The sequence below is a fragment of the Tamandua tetradactyla genome, chromosome X (genome assembly GCF_023851605.1).
Source record: "Tamandua tetradactyla isolate mTamTet1 chromosome X, mTamTet1.pri, whole genome shotgun sequence".
In the NCBI taxonomy this organism is placed as follows: domain Eukaryota; kingdom Metazoa; phylum Chordata; class Mammalia; order Pilosa; family Myrmecophagidae; genus Tamandua; species Tamandua tetradactyla.
In genome coordinates, this window is record NC_135353.1 from 23,816,047 (window position 1) to 23,826,830 (window position 10,784).

A 10,784-nucleotide genomic window follows, 5' to 3' on the forward strand; every position below is an offset into this window, starting at 1 on the left:
AGGGGGGTTTGCAAAATCACTCAGTGAAAAGGAGTAAAATTTAAAAGCATTTTTAGAGAATGCCTACCAAAAAACTACAGTGCACATTATTCCCAGTGGAAAAACATTAGAAATATTCCTTGGAAAATCAAGAACAAGACAAGGATGTGCACTATCCTCACTTCTATCCAATTCTCCATTATAGAAATTCTCAGTTTTCAACTTAAGGCAAGGGCAGGGGACTTTACACAGAGTGAGCTTGGAGAGACTTTAAATCAGGAAAAGCCCTAACAGTGGTGTTGTCCAAAAGGTTGCCAGGCACTTCAGTAGGGACAATTCTGTAAGAATGGAGCTTTTCTAAACCAAACTTGCCATGCCCCCTTGGAGTGGTGAATAGGTTGTCAGAAATACTGTACTTGGGAGACTTAGTTTTCAAGGCTACCACAGAGCAAAGAAGAGGGGGGATGGGAACAGGGCAAATTAAAAGATCACTAAGCTTGCTGTTCTTATTTAGTCATTTTTCTTGAATAAACACTCTTCAGATTATTGCAAATCTTTGGTCAATTTCCAGAATTCTGAAAAAGTTTATTTTGACAATTTTTGCCAGTGTTCTCATTGCTTTCATGAAGGAGTAGAAGGAATTTCAGAAGTTCTTTACCCACCATTGTAGAAGTGCCTGTTAATATGTGCCACATATTTTAAAGCACTTTTATTCACACACCAGGCTCTCACTAGAATCACAGAGTTGTGCATTCATCACCACAATCAACTTTAAAGCATTTTCATTGCTCCAAAAAAAAAAACCCCATATACCTTACATCCCACGATTATTGACACAGCCTTTGTTGTGCTACTTTTGTTACTGTTGATGAAGAATATTAAAATATTACTGCTAACTATATATAGCATCATAATATAATCTGTAATTTGTATTAGTTGTATTTTTTTTCTACATACCACCCTATTATTAACACCTTGTCCTAGGGACATACATTTGTTCTGGTTGATGGAAGAACCTTCTTAACTTTAAACTATTAACCTCAGTTATCATCCACAACACTATGTCATACAGTCCCATGTTTCATTCTCTAGCTCTCCTTCTACTGACATACACAGCTCTAAACTTCCCCTTTCAACTGCAATCATGCACAAAATTCAGGGTTGTTAATTACCCTCACCATAAGGTGCTACCATCACCTCTATCCATTTTCAAACATTTATATCCAACTTAATTAAAAATTGTTCACAAATTAAGTATCTGCTCTCCATTCTCTACCCTCATTCTACTTCTTGGTAACCTATAGTCTAGATTTTAAATCTGTGAATTTACTTATTATAGTTCATTTATATTAGTGAGATCATTCAGCATTTGACCTTTTGTGTCTGGCATATTCCACCCAACCCAAGTCAAGGTTCACCCATGTTTGCATGAATCAGAACTTCATTCTTATTTTTTTGAAAATATGTAAATAAATTGTATTTTTAATTTCATAAAAAGATAAGTAGTAACCTCTAGATTGTTAAAGCTTAGTTGACATCTAGTTAACCTCACACAACATTCATGTTTTTTCTTTTCTTGAAGATACTCAAATACGATTCCATTGTTCTTTTAGAAAATAGACTAAGAGATATACTGCATATAATGAGCTCCATGAAGAACATTCTACCACAACCATGTTTTTTTCTGACACTTGAAACATTGAGTTGTATGTCAATTTTAACCTGTCTGTTAGGGGATAAACAAAAATGCACCATTAAAAATATTGGTCATCTATGATGACCAATTTAGCTTTTTTTCCACAAACAAAGCCTATGTTTCATAATGAGAAAGCAGAAAATAATATACAATCAAAAAGATCTATCCTGAAATTATTTCTCTCCTTGGTCAAAAGATAAGAGATTAAGTATGGGAGATCAACATGTGATTTTTTTTTAATCAATTAACTCTGGCTCAGAAGATGGCAAATATGAGTAACCTAAAATCTATCAGGCTACAAGAACTCCACATCACATTTTTTCCCTAACAGAAGGAAATGGGTTTAATATTTAAGAGGATTAACGTGTCACTGTTACTGAAAGAGAGCATTGCCGTCAACACAGCTGGAGAAGTAGCCACAGGACCCTTTTAGAAACAGTATGTCTTCCATGCCCCCAAAATGTGAGATTACGCAGTTGTCAGTAAACCTGAGGTAAAGGATTGAAACATTTTTTGTCTTCATTCATACCACACTGCCCTGGAGATTCAGATTAAATGGGTTCTGCAGATCACTTCATATCCACCTTAGGATCATAATATAATGATAAAGCAAACTTGATTTTTAAATAAAAACCGTAACATCATTTTTGAAACTACAAACAGGACTCTCTTCATGTAAAAGAATGATCTAATAGCAAGTTCCTGTATCTAGGCAATATATATAATCTTCAATAAGTATAACTTGAGGCTCTTAAATTATTTTTTAAACTCAAATACAGACAATTAGGCCACTGCAGTCATTTCCTCATCTGAGTCATCTGTTCCACCTTTTAGCTGCAATTCCCCCACATCTTTATCTACAGCTGTAATATTTTTCCTCTTGCGATTCTTAGGAGCTGAATCATTGGCACAGATTTTTCTCATTTTAATGTTTGGCAATTTCTTCAGATCGATATTCCATCCCTTAAAAGTGTTCGGATTACTTGCATTTACAATGTCTGGGATCTCAAAGCCATATCTATCCTTCATATTGCTGCCGCTCGGGAGCCATGCTCTGCTTGATGACTGCTGCCTGGGAATGGTGCCTCATTCCATGCTTGTCTTTGATGCTGTTATGTAACTCAATCGGCTCCATTTATTGCTAAATCGATTTAGATACCTTTCAATTAATTCGCAAGCGTCTTTCTTTGAATATTCTACTGTTCGGGGATCAAGGAGATTGTGAAACCATTGTAGTGTTTCACCAATAATGTTGAGATGCAAGACTTTTTCATTCTCTAATTTTTCCCTTTTTTCTTATTTGCGCGCCTCTCTCGTAATTTGAGCTGCTTTTCTACTACATGAATGAATGACTTTTTTCCCCGTCTGGTACCTTTTCCCTTTGATGCTTTTGTCGTGGTGACTTCCTCACAAACCGGATGGCTCTCCACCCTCCAGATGTCACGCTGACAACACTGGGTACTTCTCCGGGACAAGTTCCTGTCCTTTTCACTGCTGAATAATATTCCATTGTACGTATAGACCACATTTTGTTTATCTAGTCCTCAGCTGATAGACACTTAGATTGTTTCCATCTTTTGGCAATTGTAAATAATGCCACTATGAATATCAGTGTGCGAAAGTGTATATGTGTCCTGCTTTCAGTTCTTCTGGTATAAACCTAGTAATGGAATTGCCAGGTCATATGATAGTTCTATACTTAGCTGCCTGGGGAACCACCAAACTGTCTTCTACTGTGGCTGCACCATTCTATATTCCCACCAGCAGTGAATAAGTGTTCCTACTTCTTCATATCCTCTCCTTGTAGTTTTCTGGGTTTTTTGTTGTTGTTGTTGTTGTTGTTGTTGTTGATAGTGAGCGTTCTAGTGAGATGATATTTCATTGTAATTTTGATTTTCATTTCCCTAATAGCTGGTGATGTTGAGTATTCTTTTTCGTGTGCTTTTTAGCCATATGTATTTCCTCCTGAGACTATTCAAGTCTTTTGCCAATTGTTTAAATGCAATTTTATTGAGATATATTCACACAGGATAGAAATCATCTGAAGTATACAATCACTGGTTCACAGTACCATCACATAGTTGTGTATACAGTCCCATGATCAAATTTATTGCATTTTCATTACTCCGAAAAAGAAATCAAAAGAAAAAAGAAAGCCCTAATCCTCCCATACCCCTTAGCCCTCCATATTATTAACCCATAGTATTGGTGTGGCACATGTGTTACTGCTGATGAAAGAGTATTAAAATATTACTGTTAACTAAAGGCCATATTTGGCAATATGACTTTTTCCCCATATACCCTTTTATTAACTCCTTATAATAATGCTGTACATCTGCTCTCGTTCATGAAAGAACTTTTAAAATTTTTGTACAGTTAATCATGGACATTGTCCACCACAAGATTCACGGTTATACATTCTCATTTTTAGCCTCCAGCTTTCCTTCTGGTGACATACACGACTCTAAACTTCCCCTTTCCACCACACTCACACACCACTCAGCACAGTTCATTATTCTCACAATAACATACTACCATCACCTCTGTCCATATACAAATTTTTTTCACCCCAGTTAAACATTCTGCACATATTAAGCAACCACTTCCCATTCTTTGGCCACATTCTGTGTACCCTGGTAACCAATATTCTGTATTTTATGTGTGTGAGTTTATATACTGTAATTAGTTTTTACCAGTGAGATCATAAAATATTTCTTTTGCATCTGATTTATTTCACTTGATATAATGTCTTTAAGGTTCGTGTGATGTTGTCATATGCTTTAAGACTTCATTCCTTCTTACAGTTGAATAATATTACATTGTATACCTCATTTTGGTTATCTGTTCATCTGCTGATGGACACTTGGGTTGTTTCCATCTTTTGAAAGTTGTGAATAATGCCATTATGAACATCAGTGTGACAATGTCTGTTCGTGTTCCTGCTTTCAGCTCTTCTGGGTATATACCGAATAGCGGGATTACTTAGTGATAAGGCAACTCTATACTTAGCTTCCTGAGGAACTTCTAAACGGTCCTACACAGCAGCAATACCGTTTTACATTCCCACCAGCAGCGAATAAGTGTTCCAATTCTCCACATCCACTCCAACACTTGTAGTTACTTGTTTGTTTATTAGCAGCCATTCTAGTAGGTGTGAGATTTCTGCTTGTGGTTTTGATTTGCATTTCCCTAATAGCTAGTGAAGCTGAGCATATTTTCATACGCCAATTAGTCATCCATATTCCCGTTTTGGAGAAATATCTATTCATGTCATTTTTCCATTTTTTAATTGTCTTTTTATTGTTGAGTTGTAGGATTTCTTTATATATCCTGGATATCAAACCGTATCAGATATGTGGTTTCCAAATATTTTCTCCCATTGAGTCAGTTGTGTTTTCAACCTTTTGACAAAGTACTTTGAAGCACTGAAGTATTTGATTTTGAAGAATAACCATTTATCTATTTTGTTCACTGCTTGTGCTTTGGGAGGAAAATCTAAGAAACTACTGCTTATCACTAGATCTTGAATATGTTTCCCTACATTTCCTAACAGGGGTTTTATGATACTTGTTCTTATATTTAGGTCTTTGATTCATTTTGAGTTAATTTTTTAATAGGGTGTGAGATGGGATCCTCTTCCATTCTTTTGGTTATGGATATCCAGTTCTTCCAATACCATTTATTGAAGAGACTGTTCTGTTCCAGTTGAGTGGGCTTGGGAGCCTTATCAGCAATCAATTTATCATACATCTGAGGGTCTATTTCTGAGCTCTCCATTGGATTCCATTGATAAATATGTTTATCTTCATGCCAACACCATACTGTTTTATTAAACATTCTTAAATTGTGACATATAGCATATATACAAGAAATCAATAAATTTCAAAGTACATTGTATCAAGTAATTAGAGAACAGATTTCAGAGTTTGGTATGGGTTACAGTTCCACAATTTTAGGCTTTTCCTTCTAGGTGCTCCTAGACACTGGAGACTAAAAGAAGTATCAGTGATTCAGCAGTCATACTCATTTGTTAAATCCTATCACTTTTGTTATAACTCCTCCTTCTACTTTTATCCTTCACCCAATCTTTAGGGATATTTGGCCTATGCCCATTCTAACTTTTTTTTTTTTTTTTTGGGTGCATGGTCCGGGAATCGAACCCGGGTCTCCCACATGAAAGGCAGGCATTCTAACCACTGAACTACCCAGCCATTCTAAAATTTCCATGTTGGAAAGTCTGTTGATAATATGGGATGGGGGATGGAGGCAGCTGATGTTCTTGGAGAAGCTGGCTCCTCTGGGTTTCAGGACTTATCTGGCCTGGGAACCCATCTGAAGGTTGTAGATTTCTGGAAAGTAATTATAGTGCATGAAACTCTTGTAGAATCTCAGATAGACCCTTAGGTGTTCTTTAGGGTTGGCAGGAATGGTTTTGGTTGGGGGTTGGCAAACCATGATAAGTAGCCATGTCTAGCTGAAGCTTATGTAAGAGTAGCCTCCTGACTTTATTTGAACTTTCTCAGCCACTGATACCTTATTTTGTGACATTTCTTTTCCCCTTTCTGGTCAGGAAAGGCATTGTTGAACCCACAGTGCCAAGGCCAGGCTCTTCCTTGGGAGCCATGCTGTTTTGATCACTGTGGCTTCATAATATGCTTTAAAATCAGGAAGCATGATACCTACCACTTCATTCTTCTTTTTCAGCATGCTTTTGATGGTCCAAGGGCCCTTACCCTCCCAAATAAAATTGATGATTAGTTTTTCCGTTTCTGTAAAGTAGGCTGTTGGAATTTGGATTGATATTGCATTGAATCTGTAGACCAATTTTAGTAGAGTTGACATCTTTATGACATTTAGCCTTCCAATCCATGAACAAAGAATATCTTTCCACCTATTTGTGGTTTTGTAGTTTTCCAAGTACAAGTCCTTTATATCCTTGATTAGGTTTATTCCTAGATATTTGATTCTTAGATATTTGATTGCCAATGTAAAATGATTTTTTTCTTGACTACCGCCTTGTATAACTCATTTCTATTTTATAGAAAGTCTGTTTATTTTTGTTTGTTGATCTTGTGCTCTTCCACTTTGCTGAACTGACTTATTAGCTCAAGTAGCGTTGCTATCATTTTTCTGGATTTTCTAAATATAGGATCATGTCATTTGCAAATAAAATAAAGACAGTTTTATTTCTTCCTTTACAATTCGGATTCTTTTAATTTATTTTTCTTACTTAATTGCTCTAGCTAGAACTTCTGCCACAATGTTGAATAGGAGTGAAGACAGTAGGCATCCATGTCTTTTTCCCAATCTTAGAGCAATAGCTTTCATCTTGCACTACTGAATATTATGTTAACTATGGGTTCTTCTTATATGCCCTTTATCAAATTGAGGAAGTTTCCTTCTATTTCTACCTTTTGAAGTGATTTTATTATGAAAGGATGTTGAATTGCATATCCATTTTCTACGTCTATCAAGATGATTATGTGTTTTTCCCTTTTAATTAGTTAATGTGGTGTATTACATTAATTAATTTTCTTGTGTTGAACCATCCTTGTATACCTAGAATAAAATCTTCTTGGTTATGATGCATACTTCTTTTAATGTGCTGCTGGATTCTATTGGCAAGTATTTTGTTGAGGATTTTTTGCATCTATATTTATAGAGAGATTGGTATGAAATTTTTCTTTCTTGTAGTAACTTTATTCAGCTTTGGTTTTAGGATAATGTTGACTTCATAGAATGAGCTAGGTAATGTTCCCTCTTTTTCCAGTTTTTTGGAAGAGTTTGAGCATGAATGGTATTAATTCTTCTTGGAATGCTTGGTAAACTCAACTGTGAAGCACTTTGGTCTTGGGCTTTTCTTTGTTGGGAGGTTTTTTTCTGTTACTGTTAAATTTTTAAATGCAGTTTTATTGACATATTATATATTCACATACCATAAAATCATTCAAAGCGTACAATCAGCGGTTCACAGTATCATCATATAGCTGTGCATTCATTATCACAATGGATTTTTGAACATTTTTCATTACTCCAAAAAAATAAAAATAAGAGAAGAGTTCCAGAAAGATGGTGGAATAGGATAGATCGAGTTCAACCATGCTCCAAGCAATGGCTAGTGAAAGGATGAGGGGATGACTGAGGCAGCCATTTAAGGGTGTAAGTGACCTGGGAGACTCTTCTGCAAAAGCTGAGAAACTGAGAAGCACGGAACTGGAGACCGTCCAGCTGGTGCAAACAGCTTATGTGGAAGCCCAGAGCCCTCAGGAGCGCAGGAACTTGGAAATGGGGACTAGGAAGTAAGCTAAGTGGCATTCCTTGAATGCACTACCCTCACCAGTGCAGTCCCACGACCTGCAACTCACCGCATACCCCACACACCTGAACCCCATCACTAGCCCCCACTCCCCATGCTCCAAGCACCCCCGCCCCACCAACCCTTTATGCGCAAACCTGCCCCAGCCCCACAACCCCACCTCAAGCTCAGCCCAATTTACCTCTCCAGTGCCTGCACAGTCTTGCCCCGCGTCTCCTAAGCCCTACCTCCCAATCCCTGCCCCTGCAAGCAGTCGCCAGCGCAGAAAGGCTGTGGGTGCTTGCCTCCATAGGCAGGCTTCACCCACATCCATCCCATACAGTCTTGCAATCCTACCCACCCTGCCACCCATCCCAGCTGTGCACATGGGTACATTAGTTTATGACACTCCCAGGTCAGCACAAGCACAAGGCCCCCAGTTATATCCCCCAGCTCTGGGAAAGGGCTGACCTGCACAGCCCAGCCACATCTTCTCGCAGCCAATACAGGCCTAACGCTGACCCACTGCCCTAGCTCTGCGCATGCGCACAAAGGGCCCCACACGCTACAGCAGTGCACATCAGGACCCTGCAATCCAGATGCATGCACCTGCGTAGCCACATCTTCCCCCACCACTCAGTACCCACGCTCACAGGCATCAATTTAGCATCCCCAGCCTATGCCTATAACCTATGCTGCAACACATTACCACACTGTTGTGCCCTGTCCTTTGCCCTGCATCCTGCTCCACATCCATCTTGCAAATACAAGGCTTTAGACTACTGAAGGAAATCAACTTCCAAAGTAAGCCCATCAAAATATTTACGTGCTGTGAAGACAGTAGAAGGTCATTAAACATATTATGCAGACAGATAATACCCAGCCTAGCAAGCAAGTTAAAACACCAGAGGAGACACAGACATTGGAAGAACTAATCAAAGATGTTCATACAGCTCTACTAAATAAAATAAATGGGATGGCTAATGACATAAAAGAGATCTAGAAGACACTAGAAGAGCATAAAGAGGAATTTGAAAGAATAAAGAAAAATTAGCAGATATCACAGAGATTAAAGATATTGTAGTCCAAATAAGAAAACATACTAGAGACACACAACAGCAGATTTGAAGAGGTAGAAGAAAGAATAAGTAAACTAGAGAACAGGAAAATTGATTTCAAACACTCAAAACAGCAAATGGCAAAAAACATGGAAACATTTGAATTGGATCTCAGGGAAATGATGGACAAAACACAATGCACAACAAATATAAGAATCATTGGTGTCCCAGGAGAAAAGAAGAGTAAAGGACTAAGAAGATTAGTTAAGGATACGATGGGGGAAAACTTCCCAACCTTTATAAAGTATATAAATATACAAATAAAAGAAGTTCAATGAACTCCAAATAGAATAAATCCACATAGGCCTTCCCCAAGACACATACTAATCAGTCTGTCAAATGTTGAAGAGAAGCAGGAAATCCTAAAAGTGGCAAGAGAAAAGCAATCTACTACATGCAAGGGAAACCACATAAGACTGAGTTAAGACTACTCAACTGGCATTAGGGAAGGAAGAAGGCAGTGGTATGATATATTTACGATCCTGAAAGAGAAATATTTCAAGCCAATAATTCTTTACCAAGCCAAATGGTCCTTCAAACCTGAGGGAAAGAGAAATTTTTACAGACAAGCAAATCCTGACAGAATTTGTTAACAAGAGACTGGCCCTACAAGAAATACTGAAGGGAGTTCTAGCAGATGAAACAAAAGACAGGAGAAGGCGGTCTGGAAGAGGGCACAGAATCGAAGAGTATCAGTAAGGGTAACTTAAAGAATCAAAAGGGAAAGAGGGAAAAGAATATATAGATCTGACAAATAAAATGCAAAAGATAATATTTAAGAAATGCCTTTTCAGTAATAACTGTGAATGTTAATGGACTAAACTTACCAATTAAAAGCTACAGATTGGCAGAATGGATTACGAAATATAATCCAGCTATATGCTGCACACAAGAGACTCATTTTAGATGCAAGTATACAAATAGATTGAAAGGAAAAGGATGGAAAAAGATGTTCCACACAAGTTGTAACCAAAAGAAAGCAGGAGTAACTATACTAATATCAGACAAAATAGACATTAAATGTAAAGACATCATAAAAACGAAAGAAGGACACTATATATTAATTAAAGGGACAATTCACCACGAAGAAATAACAATCATAAATTTTATGCTCCCCATCAAGGAGCTCCAAAGTACATGAGACAGACATTAGCAAAACTGAAGGGAGTGATAGATGTTTCAACAATAATAGTAGGAGACTTCAGTACACCACTCTCCTCTTTAGATAGAATAACCAGACAGAAGATCAACAAGGAAATAAAGAAGCTAAACAACTTGATAAATGAATCATTACACCCTAAAATACTACAAATTATACATTCTTGCCTAGTGCTCATGGAACATTCTCTAGGATAGATCACATGCTGGGGCACAAAACAGGTCTTTATAAATTTAAAAACATTGAAATTATTCAAAGCACTTTCTCTGATCACAATAGAATGAAGCTGGATCTCAATAACCACCAAAGAATGAGAACATTCACAAATATATGGAGATTAAATAACACACTCTTAAACAACCAGAGAGTCAAAGAAGAAATTGCTAGAGAAATTAGCAATTTAGCATAGCTATCTGGAGAGGAATGAAAATGAGAATACAATATATCAGAAATTATGGGATGCAGCAAAGGCTGTGCTGAGAGGGGAATATACTGCCTAAATGCCTATATTCAAAAACAAGAAAGAGCCAAAAATGA

At 37.3% G+C, this 10,784-nt stretch overlaps 1 pseudogene; it reads right to left on the reverse strand.

Annotated features, from left to right (window-relative positions):
* Positions 1-2,458: 2,458 nt before the first annotated feature.
* LOC143671713 (translation machinery-associated protein 16 pseudogene) lies at positions 2,459-8,304 on the reverse strand (annotated as a pseudogene).
* Between the last annotated feature and the right edge of the window lie 2,480 nt (positions 8,305-10,784).